General features: G+C 32.4%; 1 long non-coding RNA gene across 1 annotated transcript in view; it reads left to right on the top strand.

Annotated features, from left to right (window-relative positions):
* LOC148939919 (uncharacterized) overlaps positions 1–23,076 on the top strand; it is a 52,914-nt gene extending 29,838 nt beyond the window's left edge. The window contains exon 2 of the long non-coding RNA XR_016143471.1: positions 22,835–23,076. This is a non-coding gene — a long non-coding RNA (uncharacterized LOC148939919). The remainder of the gene's footprint in view (positions 1–22,834) is intronic.
* The last annotated feature ends 235 nt before the right edge of the window (positions 23,077–23,311 follow it).

Genomic DNA, 23,311 nt, shown 5'->3' with positions numbered 1-23,311 from the left:
GAAGAAAAGTTTAATTTCTATTCTGAATTTTCTCAATGAAAAAGAAATTAGTGATTGATCATTTCTATTTTTCAAAATAATAGAAAAATTTTACACTGTAGTTCAGATCTGTCTCGAAGAGATGAACAATTTAAAATACTGTTCCAAATTTTTCAAAGAAGATAAAAAAGTTCAAGTTCTCTTCTGAATTTTACCAAAGAACACATTCAATTCTAATTTCTCCAGAGAAAATAAAAATCTTCCACTTCAGTTCTTTATTTCACAAAGACATAAAGAAATTTAAAGTTCAATTCTAAATTTTTCGATGAAAGATAGAAAAAGTAATACCATACTTGTGAATATTTTCACGGAAGATAAAAAGTTCTAGTTCAATTTTAAATTTTCACAACGAAGTGAAGAAAAGTTTAAGTTCTCTTCTGAATTTTCTCTGTGGAAAAGAAATAAGTTATTGATCATTTCTATTTTTCCAAATAATATAAAAATTTTCCACTTCAGTTCAGATCTGTCTCAAAGGGTTGAAAAATTTTTTAAAACGGTTTCAAATTTTTCATAGAAGATAGAAAAGTTCAAGTTCTCTTCTGAATTTTACCAAAGAACAAACTTCAATTCTAATTTCTCCAGAGAAAATACAAATCTTAAACTTCAGTTTTAAGTTCCCCAAAGACATAAAGAAATTTTAAGATCTATTCCAAATTTTTCCGTAGTATATAGAAAAAGCTATACTATAGCTGTGAATATTTTCCCTGAAGATAAAATGTTCTAGTTCAATTTTTAATTTTCTCGACAAAGTGAAGAAAAGTTCCAAGTTCTCTTCTGAAATTTCTCTATGAAAAAGAAATAAGTTATTGATCATTTCTATTTTTCCAAATAATATAAAAATTTTCCACTTCATTTCAGATTTGTCTCAAAGGGATGAAATATTTTTTATAACTGTTCCAAATTTTCCTTAGAAGATAGACAAGTCCAAGTTCTCTTCTGAATTTTACCAAAGAACACAATTCAATTATAATTTCTCCAGGAAAAATGAAAATCTTCCACTTCACTTCTTTATTTACCAAAGTCATAAAGAAATTTAAAGTTCTATTCTAAATTTTTCGGTGGAAGATAGAGAAAGTAATATCATAGTTGTGAATATGTTCCCGGAAGATAAAAGTTCTACTTCAATTTTAAATTTTCTCAACGAAGTGAAGAAAAGTTCGACTTCTCTTCTGAATTTTCTCTATGGAAAAGAAATAAGTTATTGATTAACTCTATTTTTCTAGGGAAAATAAAAAATTTCCACTTCAGTTCTTTATTTCACAAAGACATAAAGAAATTTAAAGTTCTATTCTAAATTTTTAGATGGAAAATAGAAAAACTAATACTATGATTGTGATTATTTTCCATGAAGATCAAAAGTTTCACTTTATTTCTAATTTTTCTTAAATTCAGTTCCAATTTTTCTCAAAGAGATGAAAAATTTAAATTTCTGTTCCAAATTTTTCATAGAAGATAGAAAAAGTTATACATTGATTGTGAATATTCGACTTGAAGATAAGGAGCTTCACTTTAATTCTGAGTTTTCTCGAAGAAGTGCAAAATGTTCAAGTTCTCTTCTGAATTTTCTTAAAAAAGAGAAAAAAGTTAGCTCAATTCTGAATTTTACCAATGAAAATGAAAAAACCTTCCACTTCAGTTCTTATTTTCTCAAAGACATAAAAATTTAATGTTCTCTTCCAAATTTTTCATAGAAGATAGAAAAAGTTATACATTGATTGTGAATATTCGACATGAAGATAAGGAGCTCCACTTTAATTCTGAGTTTTCTCGAAGAAGTGCAAAATGTTCAAGTTCTCTTCTGAGTTTTCTTAAAGAAGAGAAAAAAGTTAGCTCAATTCTGAATTTTACCAATTAAAATGAAAAAAGCTTCCACTTCAGTTCTTAATTTCTCAAAGACATAAAAAATTTAAATTTCAGTTCTAAATTTTTCCGTAGAAGATAGGAAAAGTTATACTATAATTGTGATTATTTTCCAGTGAAGATAAAAAGTTTCACTTTAATTCTAAATTTTCTTAAATTCAGTTCCGATTTTTCTCAAAGAGATGAAAAAATTTAAAGTTCTGTTCCAAATTTTTTATAGAAGACAGAAAAAGTTATATATTAATCGTGAATATTCACCATGAAGATAAAAAGTTCCTCTTTAATTCTAAATTTTCTCAATGAAGTGCAAAATGTTAAAATTCTCTTCTAATTTTTCCACGAAAATAAATAGGTTCCACGTCAGTTCTGGTTTTTTTTTCAAAGAGATGAAAAATTTAAAGTTCTGTTCTATTTTTAAATTAAATTTTAGCTCCTTTGTCTTATGGATTTACCCCTCAAATTTTTAAATTAGAAAATGAGTGACTCGTTCTATTATTAAAGAAAATCGTTCAAACTCGTTCATCTAACCTCCAAAACAATAGGTTAGATTAGATTAGGTATAAATAAATATTAATAAATAAATAGAAACATTTCAACATGTTTAAGTTAGGTTAGGTTAACTTATCATGAGCGCTCATGATACGTTAACCTAACCTTTTCCGGCGAGTATGGTTAGGTTAGGTTAGGCTAGATTAAGTTAGGTTAGGTTAGGCTAGATTAAGTTAGGTTAGGTTAGCCTACGTACGCTTCACTTAGGGTTAGGTGAGAGACAGGCAAAATGTTAGGTGTATGGTTAGGTTAGGCTAGGTTAGCCTACGTACGCGCGCGTACGTAGGCTAACCTAGCCTAACTTAATCTAGCCTAATTTAACCATACACCTAACTTTTTGCCTGTCTCTCACCTAACCTAAGTGAAGCGTACGTAGGCTAACTTAACCTAATCTAGCCTAACCATACTCGCCGGAAAAGGTTAGGTTAACTTATCATGAGCGCTCATAATAAGTTAACCTAACTTAAACATGTTGAAATGTTCTTCGAGAAAACTTCTTCGAGAAAACTCAGAATTAAAGTGGAGCTCCTTATCTTCATGTCGAATATTCACAATCAATGTATAACTTTTTCTATCTTCTAAGAAAAATTTGGAACAGAACATTAAATTTTTATGTCTTTGAGAAAATAAGAACTGAAGTGGAAGGTTTTTTCATTTTCATTGGTAAAATTCAGAATTGAGCTAACTTTTTTCTCTTTTTTAAGAAAATTCAGAAGAGAACTTGAACATTTTGCACTTCTTCGAGAAAACTCAGAATTAAAGTGGAGCTCCTTATCTTCAAGTCGAATATTCACAATCAATGTATAACTTTTTCTATCTTCTATGAAAAATTTGGAACAGAAATTTAAATTTTTCATCTCTTTGAGAAAAATCGGAAGTGAATTTAAGAAAAATTAGAAATAAAGTGAAACTTTTGATCTTCATGGAAAATAATCACAATCATAGTATTACTTTTTCTATTTTCCATCTAAAAATTTAGAATAGAACTTCAAATTTCTTTATGTCTTTGTGAAATAAAGAACTGAAGTGGAAATTTTTTATTTTCCCTAGAAAAATAGAGTTAATCAATAACTTATTTATTTTCCATAGAGAAAATTCAGAAGAGAAGTCGAACTTTTCTTCACTTCGTTGAGAAAATTTAAAATTGAAGTAGAACTTTTATCTTCCGGGAACATATTCACAACTATGATATTACTTTCTCTATCTTCCACCGAAAAATTTAGAATATAACTTTAAATTTCTTTATGACTTTGTGAAATAAAGAACTGAAGTGGAAGATTTTCATTTTCTCTGGAGAAATTAGAATTGAAGTTTGTTCTTTGGTAAAATTCAGAAGAGAACTTAAACTTTTCTTTCTTCTATGAAAAATTTGGAACAGTTTTAAAAATTTTTTCTTCCCTTTGAGACAGATCTGCACTGAAGTGGAAAATTTTTATATTATTTGGAAAAATAGAAATGATCAATAACTTATTTCTTTTTCATAGAGAAATTTCAGAACAGAACTTGGAACTTTTCTTCACTTCGTCGAGAAAATTAAAAATTGAACTAGAATATTTTATCTTCAGGGAAAATATTCAGAGCTATGGTATAGCTTTTTCTATATAACATAGAAAAAATTAGAATTGAACTTTAAATTTCTTTATGTCCTTGGGGAACTTAAAACTGAAGTTTAAGATTAGTGTTATATCTGGAGAATTTAGAATTGAAGTTTGTTCTTTGGTAAAATTCAGAAGAGAACTTGAACTATTCTATCTTCTGTGAAAAATTTGGAACAGTTTTAAAAAAATTTTCAACCCTTTGAGACAGATCTGAACTGAAGTGGAAAATTTTTATATTATTTGGAAAAATAGAAATGATCAATAACATTTCTTTTCCACAGAGAAAATTCAGAAGAGAACTTAAACTTTTCTTCACTTCGTTGTGAAAATTAAAAATTGAACTAGAACTTTTTTTCTTCCGTGAAAATCTTCACAAGTATGGTATAACTTTTTCTATCTTCCACTGAAAAATTTAGAATTGAACTTTAAATTTCTTTATGTCTTTGTGAAATAAATATCTGAAGTGGAAGATTTTTATTTTCACTGGAGAAATTAGAATTGAATTGTGTTCTTTGGTAAAATTCAGAAGAGAACTTGAACTTTTTTATCTTCTGAGAAAAATTTGGAACAGTATTTTAAATTTTTCATCTCTTCGAGACAGATCTGAGCTGAAGTGGAAAGTTTTTATATTATTTGGAAAAATAGAAATGATCAATAACTAATTTCTTTTTAATTGAGAAAATTCAGAAGAGAACTTGAACTTGTCTTGACTTCGTTGAGAAAATTAAAAATTGAACAAGAACTTTTTGTCTTCAGGGAAAATATTCACAACTATGGTATAGCTCTTTCTATTTACTACGGAAAAATTTAGAATAGAACTTTAAATTTCTTTATGTCTTTGGGGAACTTAAAACTAAAGTGGAAGATTTTAATTTTCTCTGGAGAAATTAGAATTGAAGTGTGTTCTTTGGTAAAATTCAGAAGAGAACTTGAACTTTTCTATCTTCCATGAAAAAATTTGGAATAGTATTTAAAATTTTTCATCTCTTTGAGATAGATCTGAACTGAAGTGGAAAATTTTTATATTATTTGGAAAAATAGAAATGATCAATAACTCATTTCTTTTTCATTGAGAAAGTTCAGAATAGAACTTGAACTTTCCTTGACTTCGTTGAGAAAATTGAACTAGAACTTTTTTTCTTCCGGGAAAATATTCACAACTATGGTATAGCTTTTTCTATCTACTACAGATAAATTTAGAATAGAACTTTAAAGTTCTTTATGTCTTTGGTGAACTTAAAACTAAAGTGGAAGATTTTCATTTTCCCTGGAGAAATTAGAATTGAATTGTGTTCTTTGGTAAAATTCAGAAGAGAACTTCAAATTTTCTATCTTCTATGAAAAATTTGGAACAGTACTTAAAATTTTTTCATCCCTTTGAGAAAAATCTGAACAAAAGTGGAAAATTCTTATATTATTTGGAAAAATAGAATTGATTAATAACTAATTTCTTTTTCATTGAGAAACTTCCGAAGAGAACGTAAAATTTACTTCACTTCTTTGGGAAAATTTAAAATTGAAATAGAACTGCTTATCTTTCGAGAAAATATTCACAACTATGATATAGCTTTTTCTATCTACTACGGAAAAATTTAGAATAGAACTTTAAATTTCTTTATGTATTTGGGGAACTTAAAACTGAAGTGGAAGATTTTTATTTTCTCTGGAGAAATTAGAACTGAAGTGTGTTCTTTGGTAAAATTCAGAAGAGAACTTGAACTTTTCTTCACTTCATTGAGAAAATTTAAAATTGAAATAGAACTGCTTATCTTTCGAGAAAATATTCACAATTATGATATAGCTTTTTCTATCTACTACGGAAAAATTTAGAATTTGTAAAATTGGTTTAAAGAGGATACTAAAAAAAGAACTTGTTCTGAAAAGATATAATAAAGCCGTTTGAAAAGTGTTGCTTGATCTTGGGGTGTGCAACAAAGTCGTAAAGTTAAGTTGTGGTGAAAAAGATAACTACTTCAACTTGTAAAATTGGTTTAGGAATGAAATTAAGAAAAAAACTTGTTCTGAAAAGATATAATAAAGCCTTTTGGAAAGTATTGCTTGATGTTTGGGTTTGCAAAAAATTCGTAAAGTAAAGTTGTGGGGAAAAAGATAAGTACTTCAACTTGTAAAATGGGATTTAGGAAGAAAATTACGTAAAGAACTTGTTCTGAAAAGATATAATAAAGCCTTTTGAAAAGTATTGCTGGATGTTGGGGTATTCGAAAAGCCTTATAGTAAAGTTGTGGGGGAAAAGATGAGAACTTCAACTTGTAAAGTTGGTTTATGAAGGACATTACGTAAAGAACTTGTTCTGAAAAGATATAATAAAGCCTATGAAAAGTATTGCTTGATGTTGGGGTATGCAAAAAGTCGTTGGGCGCGGGGTGATTCTTTGGGGGCCGGGGGCTTCCTTGGGGGTTGGGGTAGGAGGGCCCGTTGGGGTATCGGAGCCCTTTGGGGCTGGGGTAGGTGAACCTCACAACACTGTTCAAATAAAACTTGTGTATTATAACGACCACAGAGTTTCACCCCAAATCATCTTCTGAAGTGCCTCTAATTGTTTCGCTTAAATAATTCCCTAAGATGTCTCAAAACTACTTCGCCCATATAATCCCTACACGTACTTTCAACGACTTCCTTTTGTTTTGGCATCACTGCACTTTCACATTTGAAATTCTTAGGAAACCCTTTCCCGCGTTAATCTCTTCATCTCGTTAATGTTCCTAGCTACACTATTAAGGTTTCGTTAGAATATCAATTTATCTCTCCGACTTATAGATAAGTGAAGCCGTAATTAAAAACAAAATTTCTATCTCTCTAGACTCCCGCAGAATTACAAAATATAAGGAAATGTCATGTTTATTTCCTAACTCTATAGATTTATAATGCCTCATTTGAATATAGAAAATTAATTTTTACCTTTGATCTAAACAGCGTTTATCCCTCAAACCTAAGATCAATGAAGCCTTATTTGTTTCTTTATTCCCCTTGTCGTAAATCAATAATTCCCTGAGCGATTATGTAGATCAAGTTCTCGGAAATTCTCTCCCCTTTCTTGAATCAATAATTCCCCTTAGAAACATCAAATTAATTCCCCTTTCATGAATCAATATTCCCTTTAGAAACAACAAATTAATTGCCCTTTCGTAGATCAATAATTCGCCTTAGAAACAACAAATTAATTCCCCTTTCGTGAATCAATAATAAACTTCACCCAGAAACAATTCTCCTGGACGAGCACCAAAGACATTAATAAACTTCGCCCGAAAACAATTTTCCTGGACGAGCACCAAAGACATTAATAAACTTCTTCCGGAAACAATTTTCCTGGACGAACACCAAAGACATTAATAAAGTTCGCCCGGAGACAATTCTCCTTGAAAATACATCAAAGTGAGAAAAATCCTGTTTTTTCATTCTCAGTGACAAAAACCATTCTGATTGGCTTAGAAGGAGACACGTGATTTTGTTTCCCGTTATCGGATCAATAAAATTCCCAATCGATTACGCAGTCAAGTTCTCGCAAATCCATTTTCCCCTCGATTACGCAATCAATTTCTCAGAAATCCATCATTATCCATCAGATATTAATAAACCATGAATAAATGGAGTCCCGTTCGGCGTTAGAGTCAATTGTAGATGACAGCATGGTGTTCGTTCAGTATTCAATGCCCATAAATGGAGCCTCATCATGAGTCCTAGATCAATAAAATTTCCAATCGATTACGCAATCAATTTCTCAGAAATCCATTTCCCCTAGGGAGGCTATGCCCATATATGATGCCCCCGTCACGAGCTCATGAGGTTAGGCTAGGTTACGCAATCAATTTCTCGGAAACGTTTTCTCCCTGGGGATTCCATGCCCATATATGGTGCCCCGTCGGACTGACAGCACAGGTGTTCTCCAGGGACTCTATGCCCATATATGGTGTCATGTCACGAGTCAATAAGGCCTTTCTACGGGCTGATACCCCCATATTTCTGATCCGTAATGTAGGATAGGCATAATTTTAGTATTAAATATATGTTTGTGGAGGCTTAGTTCACTTATTTCTGCTGTTAGTGTGCTTCTGTATATGCCAAATAATGCATTTCTTCCTTTCTGTGCCATTGTTGTAATATGACTGGTCCATTTTCCATTTTGACAAAGGATGAAACCTAAGTATTTGGCCTTTTCCACCACTTCCAGAATTTTTCCATTCAATAAAAATTCTGGTGCTGATTCCAAGGGTTTTTTACTAAAAATCATGACTTAGGATTTCGTGACATTCACCTCTAGTTTCTTCTCTTGCAAATATTTTTCAAGGAGATTCTAGAGAGTTTGTAAATCATTATTTGTCTTTGTCAGTAATATAATGTCGTCTGCAAATAGTAGCATTGACACATTCAGATTTCCCAGTCGGAGAGTAGGTGCCAGTCTTTGTTGGAAATAAGGAACCATATCATTAATAAAGATAGCAAATAATTTTGGCGAAGGTGTACTTCCTTGGCGCAAGCCCTTTTTTGAGAAAAATGGCAGAGATATTCCCTTCCTAACAACTTTCACAAAACTTTTATTCAATGAATACATAGATGATAGAATTTGTAAAAAAAAGGGGTTGGTAGGCCTAGATTTAATAAAACATTCAACAATAAAACGCGATCTACACTATCAAATGCTGATTTTAAATCAATTAGGGCCACATATAATTTTCCTTTACCTTTGCAGCGCTTTTCTACAAGAGAATTAATCACAAAAACTCTTACAGCTGTAGAATAACCTGGTTTGAACCCACCTTGTCCTTCTTGCAAGATTTTTTTTCTTTTTTTTATATTAAAAACCGCAGATACTTGCCCACATTTCTAACCTCAAAACTCAACCACACAACACACCTCAAAATTTGCTTTTTCTTATCACGTGTGTGACTCACTTGATGGGCATTCGAGCACTTGAGAGAATTCCTTCTAATGAATATCACGTTTGAAGGGTTTCTCACCTGTATGTACTAGGTAGTTGTTTATGCCCGTTCAAATGGACCACTTGATAAAAGCATTGTTTACACACATCACATTTAAACGGTATTTCCCCTGTGTGCGTTCTTTGATGTTTAATCAAATTGCCGTCATCAGAAAAGCATTTGTTACATATATCATGGTTTTTCACCGGTATGTAGTTTTTATGCTTGTTTCAATGGTGAGATCGAGAAAAGCATTTGTTACATGCATCACATTGAAAGGGTTTTTCGCCTGTATGTACTTTCTGGTAATCAAATTGTGAGATCGAGAAAAGCATTTGTTACATGCATCACATTGAAAGGGTTTTTCGCCGGTATGTACTTTCCGGTGTCTAATCAAATTGCCGTATTCAGAAAAGCATTTGTTACTTACATCACGGTTTTCACCTGTGCGTAGTTTTTTATGCTTGTTAAAATGGTGAGATAAAGAAAAGCATTTGTTACACACATCACATTTGAACAGTTCTTCCCCTGTTTATACTTTCTGGTGGTTAATCAAATGGTTTGATTGGTAAAAGCCTTTTCTACACAGATCACATTTGAACGGTTTTTCACCTGTATGCACTCTCTGGTGTTTAATCAAATCACAAGATTGAGAAAAGTATTTGTTACATACATTACATTTAAACGGCTTCGCACCTCTGTGCAGTCCTAGGTGCACACTTAATTCGCTTGATGTCGTAAAGCTGTTGCTATATGCAGTGCAGTTAACTGGCTTCACGCCTATATGCATTCTTTGGTGCACAATCAAATCTCTGGATGTCGTAAAGCATTTGCTACATACATTGCATTTAAATGTCTTAACACATCTGTGCATTCTTTGGTGATCAATCAAATCGCTAGATGTCGGAAAGCATTTGCTACATGCATTGCATTTAAATGGCTTCACGCCTCTTTGCATTATTTGCTGAACAATCACCTCGCTTGATGTCGGAAAGCATTTGCTATATCCATTGCATTTAAATGGCTTCACGCCTCTATGCATTCTCTGTTGCACAATCAACTCGCTTGATGTCGGAAAGCATTTGCTACATCCATTACATTTAATTTGCTTCTCACCTCTATGCCTTCTGTGGTGCACAATAAACTCGCTTGATGTCTGAAAGCATTTGATACATACATTGCATTTAAATGATTTTTCACGGATGGCAGCTGCTAATTCTTCAATAAACCTTCCCTTTCAGTTTTTTCAGCACAACGACAAGTTTTGGGCCAAAGATTGTATGTTACTTAATCCATCAGATCTGTCCAAGGTACAGCGTCTCCTCTCTACAGAAAAGAAACTGTTTTATCACAATTAAATAAAATTAAGAAAAGAGGCAGTATAACAATTATAAATGTAAACGTGAGATTTGAACAACTATTCCCTAATTGGGATCTATTTTACTTAATAGTTGTAGATTAAATAAGAAAAAAAAAGAAAAATAATACCATCATATTAGTTACATTTCACATAGTAAGTTGAGTTGAATTAAAAGAAAAATCTTCGATATCATACTTGAAACTTCAAAGAGTCATACAGTTTTATATAAAAAATATATGATATGCTTCAATTGGTATTGCCAAGTTAATACCTTTTCTATCCTTAGTCCTAGTTAAATTTATATTAACTTTAAAATTAGTTTGTTCTGATATGAGCGAAAAGTGAACCTAATTTACAAAGAATGCACCGCTGCTCCCTTTTATGTTGTTTTTGGAATACACCTGGGTTTTAAGTGAAAATATATTCAGCTTTCTATTCAGCAAACAAAAAGTATTTCATGGGCAGCACAGCAGTGCTGCTCATGAAAAGAGCCGTTACAATATATTGTTCTTTTTTTCATCAAGGCACTTATTGAAGTAAATATTGGGAATACATCAGACAGAGGCTCATTCCATTGGAAATTCTAACTTTGAGTGTTCTATTTAAGAGTCAGAGGTGATTTGAACACAATCAGCCCTCCTCTCACACAATTTTTTTCCCGAGACCTTCTATTTAAATTTTGAAACAGTCATCTTGTTTAGCATATTTGAAAGTCCCAATAAGCATGTTTCTGGGAATTACAACCCCTCCCCCACAGTCTTTTGGGCAAGATTATTCCGATCGTGTTCGATTTAATATAGTTGATTGCTTTTTTTGAATTTTTTTTTTGTGGAAAGAGTATTTTTCAAACTAATTCATAATAAACAGCATTCCTCTTTTGAATGTAGATACTACATATTATTCTGAATCAGGGTCAATTTTGACAACCGTATATAAATAATATAATATATTATCTTTATATACAATGATTTCGACAAAACTAAATATTAGTTTCCACTTTGGCAACTAAATTCAAAACAGAGAACTCATCCCAACGATAAGATGAAACATTTTCAACGCATTCTAGGGAAAACCAGCAATGGATTAAACAAATGTCATCATTAGGATCACAGGCATTAAATACATTAGAAACACTCGAAAATCAAGAAGCAACTTGAATTTTTACTAAGATTATCATTTATTACTGTAAGTAATTAAAAAACTTTTCCACAAACTAACTTTTTCAAAGAAAAGTAAATAACTCCATTCAACAAAAGATGAGGAAAAATAAAATCAAATAATCTACCAAGCGTGAAACTACCACAAATCAGTATTGATAAATAAATGAAACCCAGACCGGACAGAGATTCCAATAAATAACCGAGTCAAACTCAAAACGAGCAGAGATTAACCTAAGATGGGCTTCCAATCACTTTCGACTATTGAAATGGCACAAGCCACTCAAATTTCCAATCAAATGATCCCTTTTCGAAGTTTCTACGACAACTCCTTCGATACGAAGCGCCCTGGTCTAAGACCAAGGAAAAAAAATATATATACATATATATATATATATATATATATATATATATATATATATATATATATATATATATATATATACATAGATTGTGCCAACATCGTTCTTTACTTAGGTACTTAGGTTTTCGCTTAGCGCTGCCTATGATTATATTTTTTTGGTTTTAGACCGGAACACTTCGTATCGAAGGAGTTGTCGTAAAAACTTCAAAAAGGGGCTCATTCGATTGGAAACTGGAGTGGCTTGTGCCCTTTTTAATAGTCGAAAGTGTTTGGAAGGCAGCTAACACCCCTTACCCGCGCACCATTTCCCCAAACACATTCAATCAGAATTTTGATATAGTCATTTTGTTCAGCATAGTGGATTTCCAGATAGAACTTATGTTTTTGATGAGGAAAACCCCCCACAGCCCTCAGGGCAAGGGTTGTAAGTTATGCCCTGGGGCATAACTTCCAATTATAATTACCATCCAATTATAATTTTGCATAACCATCCAGTTATAATTTTGAGATACCTATTTTCATCAATGCAGCCGACAGTTCTGACCATTCTGTCTTTGAGGACGACCCCCAGCCCCCCCCCCACAGCTCTTAGGGCAAGGGTTATAATTTTTGCCCTGGGGGCATATAAGGTTTTCAGAGAAAGCGTTGTCGTAGAAACTTCAAATGGGGCTCATTCGATTGGATATTGAAATGGATAGTGTCCTTTTTAATAGTCGAAAGTGATTGGAAGGCAACAAACACCCCTTTGACGCGCACCATTTATCCAAACACATCCAATCAAAAAAAATTTATATCCATTTTGTTCAACGTAGTTGAAAACTCTGGAAATTAGATCTTTGAGGATGATAACCCCTTCACAGCCCTCAGGGTCAGGATTAAAAGTTATACCCTGGGGGCATATAAAGCTTTCATTGAAAGTTTTGTCATAGAAGCTTGAAAAAGGGCGTATTTGATAGGAAATTCAAAGGGGTAGTGCTCTTTTTAATAAAAAATGACCTTCACAATTTTGCTAATAAAGTATTCTATTTTCATTATGTTTTATTGTCACCAAACTTCACTTCTCGAGTGTGTTTTATATAATAGACGTACCAACCCGGCTTACCCTACATGAAAAATTCCCTCCTCTCGCAGGAAAATCCCCAGTGGACAGTTCCTCCCACGTAAAATACACCCCCTACCCGTAAAGTTTCTTCTAGGAAATTCCATCCTTGCTCAAAATCCCTCCATCCCTTCCATAAAATTTCTTGCAGAAAATTCAACATGGAAATTAGATCCTGAAAGTCCAAATACGATGAAAATTTCGCCCAGACTATTCCCCCAGAACACCCCCACATGCAAAATTGGGTAGGCAAACAGAAAGTGTGACACATAAAAAAATGTTTTGTATATGAATTCTGTCAAATTTCTCCTGGAAAGTTTGTCCTTGGAAATTTCCTTCCTCATGAAAAATTATCCCAGTGGAAACCAACCCCAAGCACAAAATTGTCCCTGAAAGAAGTCTATATACATCCAAATAAGAAAAACTAGGCCTATACATAACCGATGTGCAAATTTCTTAACTTAATGCCCTGTCACCTGAGGCTAAGGGGGTCATGTTATTTAAAAAGGCATAATTTTTGGAATTTTAAAAAATTTCAATAGAACTTTTAATTTCCTTTCAAATGAGCCATTTGCAGATGAAAAAAAAACTATTAAAATAAATAAGAAATCATGATTCAAAGTTACAATATCATATACCATCGCCATTTCACCAAAATGATAATGGTAAAAAAATTGAGTAGCTATTTCAACATTTAATGGTTGCTGTGTTTTGTTACACTGGCTATTCTTGGGGGAGAGCGGGACTATGGCAGGGGACGGCTTCATTTTGTATACAGATAGCGTCATTTCTTTGTGGGAATTCTGCAGAAGGGTTTAATAGGCAACCATTAGAAAAATTAATATCTGTTACTAGCACTACCTAGACTGCTAACCAAGATTTTTCGGGGAGGACTCAGGGACAAACAGTGTCCTCTCCAGTAAACAGTTGTGTTGAATTGGAGAATTCCGAATCGATAAGGTGACACGTCATTCGGTGATATATTAGGCCAGGAGGAGGCTTGTAGATGTTAAATAGGTTGAGACCAGGAGTTACAACAGTGGTGGAGTCAGATCTCGACACCTGATTCTCTTAAGTTTTTACACAAGGACCAAAGAGCCATGTGGAGGGGGAATTTATTGAAAATATAAATTGGGCAGGGAGAAACGGCAGTTTGTAGTTTCAATGAAAATAAATAGTGTGCCTGTTGGTTAAAGATGCAAATATTTGGAGAAAGTTAGAAAGATAGATGGTCATACCTATGGTCTGATGTGTGGTGAACATATTTTTTTTCCACATGATACATGAATGTCAGGAGATGCGGGATTTGGTAAGGGTATTTTTACCCTTTCCAAAAAGAAAGGTGTATCTCTAGTTTTAGCTTGAAGGAAGGGTAAGTGGGTGAGAGGTTAAAAAGGTTTTTCTCCAACCCGCCTAAACTTTTTTGCCCTATAAGTTCCTCCGAGACCTATAATCTAATGATGGTCAAGTGGCAAAGTAGTAGTAGTAAGGCATATTTACATTCAGGGAGAACATGACTTGTCATACCAATTTCTGCCATTTCTGGACCAATCAGAGATGTTTCTACAGAGGTTACTCTATATACAGTGAGTTGAATATCGTAGGTATGATTCCATAGCAACAATTCAATATAAGGAGTGATTTTCATTGTAGCTCTAGCAAGACAATTGAATTCAGAGAAAGCAGTTTGTGTTTTAGACTCTATTACTTGACAAGATATTAGCATAGAAAATGTGTGCTATGTTTATGCTATTGGAGCTTGATTGTGGAGCAGGAAGCAATAATGATACAAAGACGAGAGTACCAAACGTAGCAGTGGAAGTTACACGAGGATCTCAACTAAGCCTTGAATGGGATGATATGTATGCAAGATGTGTGATATCATTGAACAATTTTAAATTGGAGGAGCAATTATGCTTTGCATCAGTGATTATCATTGTTATTGTAATTATATTTAATAAAAATGTTTATAATTCGAAGATGTGTTTTTTTGTAGTAGGTTAGCATATATTCTTAAAGTAGAGAAAGAATCCTGGTTAATCTGAAGTTGGTTGTGAGAGTTTTAGGATTGTAAAAAATGAATGGATTTGAGAAAGAGAAAATGAGACGAAATCTTGTGTTTATGGGAAAATGTTTGATTCTAGATGATGATTTTCTGGAGTTATCTCTTTAAAGGAAGATATTTTCTCAAAGAATACTTGTCGATATAATGAAAACTGATTCTCCATCATTAGCCTATTGTATGAGACTTTTACGTCGGGGTCCAACTGCATTTACACAATTTATTGACTTACTAATCGAAACACAACAAAATGATATATTGGATTTGCTTTTTAACACACTACCTTAGAAATTTAAGACTATGATTTTCCGCGAGAAAGATGTTGTTCAAACAGGATTTACTCCTATCTCTCTCTCCCTCTCAATTTACCGATCGTACGTCAGTTTCATTTTGGCGGTGAGAGTGTCAACACATGAAAAAAATGTTCTATACATGTCCACTATGCATGTATACACTGGGCAGCTTATAATCATGTGAGAATTGTGATTGAAGAGTATGATGAAAAGTGCAGATTATGCAACCCGAGTAAATTGCATAGAGGATATGTCGTACAAATTAAAGTTTGTAAATAATTTCTTAGACCACACTGCTTTTCCATTTACAAAAAATTAAACAAGAAAAACGGGTTTTAGTTTCTATAAAGCAGTGAATACAAACACTTAATTAAACAAAAATACTCCGAATATTTCAGTAGTAATATTAGAAGAGCAATACAGTAGTAATCCTAGAAAAAGATGATTATGATAGTAAAATAGAAACAATTCTAAGCGATACTTCAACATATAAAAAACTTAACTCAGACCCAACTGAATTGTATGTTAAAAGATTTAGAAGACCTTAAAAAAAATGGAAGTATCACACCCCAGATGTATTACAAGTTCTTTCCAAGGGGATCAGTTAGCCCAAGAATATATGGTTTGCAAAAAATACATAAAACAGGTATCCTTTTAAGACCTATTGTTTAAACAACCAATTCACCAACGGTAAAAATCGAGAAATGGGAAGCAATGACACTTAAACCTTTATTATATCTCCAAGATTCGTATATAAGAAACTCGAAATTTTTAAAATATAAACTTATAATTGTAGAAATATCAGAAGAATCTAGATTGTTCAGTTTTGATATAAAATCCATGTATACGTATATTCCTTTTGATAAATCGTTTAGTATTTTATCCAAAAAACATGAGGAACGTAAAAATGAGATAGAAGAATTATCTTCGGGAATTGAACTGGAAACTATATTAAATTTAGTCAGAATAACTAGAAGGTATATTAATTACTTCACGTTTAGAGATAATTTTTACCATCAAATTAGGGGATTGGCAATGGGATGGCCTTTAAATTCGTTGTTAGCAAATATTTATTTAGAGTATATAGAAAATTTAGCTATAGAACATATTTTTTAAAACCTTAATTTTGGGGCAGATATATGGATGATATTTTAGTTATTTGGAATCACGGGGAATCACAAATTGAAGGTTTTTTCGAACATTTATATAATCTGGGAGGAAAATTAATTTTTACAATTGAAAAGAAAACAGAGAATAAGTTACCGTTTCTAGATATTTTGATCCATAGAAGTAATAACGAACTAGCGTTTTCAATTTACCGTAAACTGACTAATAACAACCGTTACTTGTCTTTCGCATCAAATCATCCAATCCACGTATAAAGGGGTTTGGTTATTTCTTTAGTTGATAGGGTATTAAAATTAGCATCACCAGAATACATAAGCAATGAACTAATTTTTATGAAAGATATTCTAGTAGGTAATGGCTCTCCGGAAAATATAATTTCTCAAATAATTGAAAAAAGGAAAAAAAAGTTGACGGAACCAAAAATATTAGAAGAAGATGGGTCAAATCAAGAAACAAATTACATAACTTCGCCTTTTATCCCAATATTATCACAAAAATTAAGAAAAGAATTAAAAAAAATATAAAAACAGCATTTAAATCAGAACAACCTAGATGCTCTTACTTAAATGAAGGAAAAGACAAAGTACCGAGAAATTTAGAAAAGGGAGTATATAAAATGCTATGCTCTTGTGGTAAATTTTCTGTGGGAAGAACACAACAGATTTTAGAAAATAGGCTACTGCAACACAAGAATGCCATAGATTGCTCTCTAAAACAAAATAAAACACCGGAAAAGTTTGAGTCAGCTGTTGCAGAACATCTTTATAATTTATCACAGTATTTTATTTAATCAAACAAAAATAGTAGATACGTCTGTAGGACTTTTACAAATCTTCAGGGAAATTATAGAGATAAAAAAGATAATATATGGGGGTATTAGTATCAATAGAGATGAAGGGGATTTCAGGAACAATTCGAATTATAATAGCTTGATCAAAAAGCAGGTAAGATTTTCAACCAATACTGATTTTGATAATAGTTTTGATACGAAATTTGACCTTATGGACCAAGGTCAGACTTTGCTAAATGCAGGAAAACGTAAATAAATTAGAGCTAGGATTGCAAGCAAACGAGTACGTTCAATTTATAATCCAAACATTGGATGATGAACTTGTGAGACATAATTAGGGGTTATGGGCCAGCGGTTAGCTGACATGTATTGTTTTAGCTTAAGCATAAATATATTTTCATTTTTTGATAGATTTACATTTATACACTGTCAGAAGGCGTGTTCCAATCAATATAAACATTCGATTTTGTTTACACGCCAGTGAATGGAAGTGTTTTATTTAATATGTGAGTTTTGTTTTCCTATTTATTTATATTTTTTCTTTTGTTTGTTTAGTATGTTTTTATGTTGATGTAAGTTAAGGTTTTTTTAAAAAAAGAATGAAACAACGGAAAAAATGAAACAAAAAAAGTTTTTAAAAAAAGAAATTTTTTGTTTCATTTTTTTTTCGTTGAGAAAGGCTCCCGGATGTGGGGTCGAAATATTCGGAGTATTTTTGTTTAATTAAGTGTTTGTATTCACTGCTTTATAGAAATTAAAACCCATTTTTCTTGTTTAATTTTTTTTTAAAGTTTGTAATTCCTGTCTTAAAGAGATGCGTGACTCAGCCAAGAGGACATCTATACTCCAATTGTCATTATGATAAATGTAATCAGTGTGAAAATACATAGCCTGGTATGATTGGAAAGTCTAAAAGTAATTTTATTTTTTTTACTAAGAGACTGGTATCGTCATGGCTCTAAGTTGTTTTGGGAGGAGGAACCAGGTCTACAATTAAACTGTTGGAATAACAAAAGAATTTGGTTTTTACGTCGTCGTTGTGAAGACACTGGCTATTATGACGATAAGCCTATTGATTTTTATTTGGATGTTATAGAATGTGATTCACCATTTGAAAACATTGTATATGACACTGCTTCAAATGAGCAAATTGAAACAAATAAGCAATTTGGTAGCCACAACATCTGAACACGAAATAGAGTAGTGTATGAAAGCCACAAGTCTTAGTCGTCAAATCCTGTACTCTCTTCCGATTTTGAATAATATTTTCCCAATGCTTTCAAAAAGTTGTTGATGTGTTTGGTGTAGAATTTATATGACAGGCCAAGAGGATCGAAATTATATATTCTTCGCTGTTTGAAAGATGCATAGCCAATAACCTGTCCTGACACTCGACAGACTGCTATTAAGAATGATTAGGGTATTGTTAACACTTGGAATTTTTTCAATTAAGTCCGATGGTATACAATAGGCTTTATATTGGGACATGTATAAATCCATATTAAATACGCTGAATATTTGATTTGTGTTCATGGTGCTAGGTCTAGTAGAACACTGCCGTCGGGGGTGATTTCCCAATAAGTTTCAAATTGACTCAGTGATATTAATGTGATAATTTTAGTCAAAGCAATGTCAAATGTGCACTCTAAACGTACATTCTATGTTCGTACTATGCTCATATCTTGAGTGCCAGACAAGTCCAAAACAATTACACCGTGATTTTTAGAAAACATTTAATTGGTTATTCCAATTCAAATAGTTGTGAGTCATTATCTAGGAACTGCATAGTCAATTCATACAGAATTCTGTAGGATTTTTATCAAATGATAAAGTTTACAAGGGAATTCCATTCACTTTGCACATAAGGCTAAATAAGCCATACAAATTAAAAATCAAAGGGGGATGCAGTCCAGTTGTATCTTTACTGGAATCAAATAATTCGATGCTGTTTTTCCAACTGCAATATGGTCCTCTTAGCCCAAAAAATTAAGATTTAAGTTTTGAGGGAATTAAAAAAAATCTTTTGGCTCTTCTTTGGGCCCCATTATTTTTAGAGTAGAGGGGAGATCCTGCCCTGAAACAATATTTTTACATTATTTTCCTGTTAACCCTAGGACTTTGACTGTAGGTTTCAAACAAATCTAGAACAAAAAGTTTGTCGTCCTTTACCGGGCCCAATAAACCCCTGCTTTCGGAACAAAATATGCAGTCGGTTTGATTCAGAGAATGATCTATAAAAATTTCTAAAACTAAACTAAAATTCGAAAATAAAAATCTAAACTAAAACCCTAAACCACAACTACTAAAACTCCAAACTGAAACTAAACTAATATTCAAAACTAAAAATCTACACTAAAACTCTAAACTAAAACTCTAATCTAAAACTAACTAAAACTCTAAACGAAAAATCTACACTAAAAATCTAAACTAAAATTCTAAGCTAAAACTCTAAACATAAATTCTAAGCTAAAGCTATGAACTAAAACTCTAAACTCAAAATCTAAACTAAAGCTCTAAACTAAAACCTTAAACTATAACTCTAAACTAAAATTCTGCACTAAAACTAAACTAAAACTCTAAATTCTAAACTGAAATTCTAAACTAATACTCTAAACTAAAACTCAACTAAAACTCAAAACAAATAATATAAACTAAAACTCTTAAATAAAACTCTAAATTAAAGCTCTAACCTATAAATATCACGACTAACATATTTATATCATTCTCATTTTGCATTCAAAAATTATTATTTATCTCTAAATTAATATTTAAATTCTAAATTAAAACTAAAACTCTAAACTCTAAAATAAAATTCTAAACTAATACTCTAAACTAAAACTCAACTAAAACTAAAAACAAATAATATAAACTAAAACTCTTAAATAAAACTCTAAACTAAAGCTCTAACCTATAAATATCAAGACTAACATATTTATATCATTCTCATTTTGTATTCAAAAATATTAAATGTGACTTTTATTTTTTTAGGTATATTTCTTGTCATTCTAAAACGTGTAAAAAAAGGTTCTCTATAAAAAATATAAAACATAAAAAATAAGTAAAAAAAAACTTAAAAGGGGGGGATTTGGGCCCTTGGAGGTGGGGGTCTTTGGTGGTTGAAAATTAAGTAATTATTCTGAAAATGCCTCTCCCAAAAAATATATTTATCTTTTAAGGGAGTTACCATTCCCTCAGATTTACCTATTGTTAGTATGTGATTAAAATTATAACCCTTTCTCTTCAGAAATTTAAATAATCTGTAATAATCTGTAATAATTTAAGTAATAATCTGTAATGTTTCTATTGACAGATCTCTAACCCCTCTCTGTAAAGTAGGTCAAATACCTTCTCTTGTAGTTTTGGACGGAGTCCAATTGTTTTCCATATTAGGACTTCCCCAGTATAGCAAGGGTCTTCACTACTGGCAATCAGCCCCCACTCCCCAAACTGTGTTTTTTTTAAATACTTCCAGATAAAAATTTGACTTATCTATTTTTTCTAAATAGTTCAAATGTCAAACAGTTATGGTTCCGAGTATAAAAACCACCCAGTTCTCAGAAAAAAGGCTATAAGGTATGCTAATTGCCCATTGTTAATACTTAAGTTTCTTATGGAAAGCGTGGTCGTAGAAACTTTGGAGGAAGCTCATTCGATTGGAAATCAAAATTTCTTATGCCCTTTTTAAGAGTCGAAATTGATCAGAGGGTAACCAGCCCCCTCCCTCCCTCCTTGCACCCTCTTTCCCCAAATGTATGCATTGAAATTGGACAGGCAAATCAAGCTTAAAATGGACAAAAAAATCGTTAGTAGGGAGGCCTCATGAGTTCCGACTTACACATAATTTATGCGTGTTTTATGGTTTTTGTCACTGAGAATGAAAAAACAGAATTTTTCTCACTTGAAAAAACATGATTTTTCTCACTTTGATGGATGTAGACATCTGTTTCTTGGATGGTTATGAGTAGTAGTCAATTTATTTGTTGTTTTTCATGGCTGGCAACAGCAATTTATGCATGTTCTTATGGTTTTGTCACTGAGAATGTAAAAACAGGATTTTTCTCACTTTGATGGATGAAGACATCTGTTTCTTGGATGATTATGAGTGTTGGTCAATTTATTTGTTGTTTTTCTTGGATTTCAACAGCAATTTATGTATGTTTTATGGTTTTTGTCACTGAGAATGGAAGAAACAGGATTTTTCTCACTTTGATGTATTTTCATGGTTTCGTTCTGTTTGATGGTTAAGATACAGAGGGGAATGCATATGGCTTCACTTAGGGGAAGAGATGTATTGATCCGATAACGGGCAACATGATCACGTGTCCCCTTCTATGCCAATCACAGAGTTTCCCATTACATCACAATTTGACCTTGAGATTTCGTATATAACGGACATGCGTTGTGATTAAACTTTCATAAAGTTCTAAGACACCATGGATAAAGCATCGGATATTATTGACTTGGAAACTCTGGCTACAATGATTAACAAAGTGAGTTCAGCATAGTAAATTTTCCTAGTTTATTTCCAAATAAAATTAAAAATAGTGACCCCTCCAGCAAATTCAAATTCAGGTACTCCCCCCCCCTATACAAACGCCACCATATGATGTTTATACTCGATAAAAAGCGTAAAATACACTCTTTTTCCGTTACGTAACCCCATCCTTCCTTCCCCCTCTGTTTACGACTTTAATTCTGTTTTTGATAAATTCCATATCTTATCTAAAAGCAACTGTCAACTTTCTGTCAGCCCCTTAAGATAGTGTTTTTCACCGCTGTTGCTTTGACGTACGGATTTCTCGCAACGATTTAAATAGCTGATAATTACAGACAACCTTTAAAGTGCATCTGGCTTTGGTAAATATATGAAAATTTGGATAGCGGCTTAACCGAAAGGTTTCTCTGAGAAGGATAGTTTTTTCAATCTTATTAAAAACAGTTTCGAGGGAAAAGATATATTATTTTTAAATAATCTTTTTCGGTTTCAGACTTTTGCGCAATTATATGTTATTTGGACGTAAGTACGTTAGCTATTTCAAAAATTAATGACAAACAATATTTATAATACATTGTGTAAAAGGGGAAGGCGGGGAAGGGGCAATGCCTCAAGTCTAACACCTCCATTGTAAGGTGAAAACAAACTGTTTCTTCGTGTGAAAAGTAAGGGGAGTGGGTTTAAGAAAAAGATACATTGCTTTATTATGCGTAAATTGAATAGCATTTTTACCTATGATCGCAAATTTTAGGCCTATAAGCTATGTGTTAACAATCTTTTTATCGTATTTAAAGCCTATATACTGGAATATTTAAATGGTAAAAATATAAACATTGATTTCTATCCTAAGACTACAGACTACTGTTTGTCAAGATTTATTTTTTCACAAGTTGTGCAATAAAAACGTTTGATTTCTGAGCCAACTATATTTCTCGCAAAATTTCACTTTTTGCTTTACTGAAAATGGGGAGAGAGGGCTTCTTTGCGATAGATGCTTTCTAGACAAAATTATGGTTATGGGGCGGGGGGGAGGGGGTTACTAATTTTTCTTCTGTAAAAAAAGGAAATCATTATTTCATACTAAATTTTTTCTTCTTTTTAAGGTCAATTATGAAGAATGTGCACCTCCTCCTAAAAAGAGAGCAAGGGGTAATAATAAAACCCCTGCGAAGGCAACAGTTGTGCAGCATGGCCGCTGGCCGAGGCCTTCCAGACCTGCTCTGCCTGTACAAGTCCAATCCAATCAGGAACCAATGCAGCCTGACAGTGACATCGCCGTTGCACTTACGTCGTTTTTACCTCACTGGCAAGTGTACTAAAACAAACTGTAATTTTTACCACGTTAATTTATGTAAGTTAGCATCAAGTGCGTGTTGTTTCGGGTGTGATAACCTGCATTTTTATTCCCCCCTTTCTTTTTACGAAAAAAATCAAGCTGCAAACAAAAAAACAAGCGCACAAACTTAGGCAGTCCCAGCTGTTACCAGTCAAGGATTCAACACTGAAAAACCCCCTTTTTAGGCAGCACTACGGACCCCATTCCTCACTTATTAATTACTCCTCATTATCTACCTCCCTAT

The sequence above is a fragment of the Artemia sp. Qi Xiang Cuo genome, chromosome 20 (genome assembly GCF_049724085.1).
Source record: "Artemia sp. Qi Xiang Cuo chromosome 20, ASM4972408v1, whole genome shotgun sequence".
Classification (NCBI taxonomy): Eukaryota; Metazoa; Arthropoda; class Branchiopoda; order Anostraca; family Artemiidae; genus Artemia; species Artemia sp. Qi Xiang Cuo.
The sequence above is the reverse complement of the archived record's forward strand: the minus strand, read 5'-3'. Positions and strand labels throughout refer to the sequence as shown.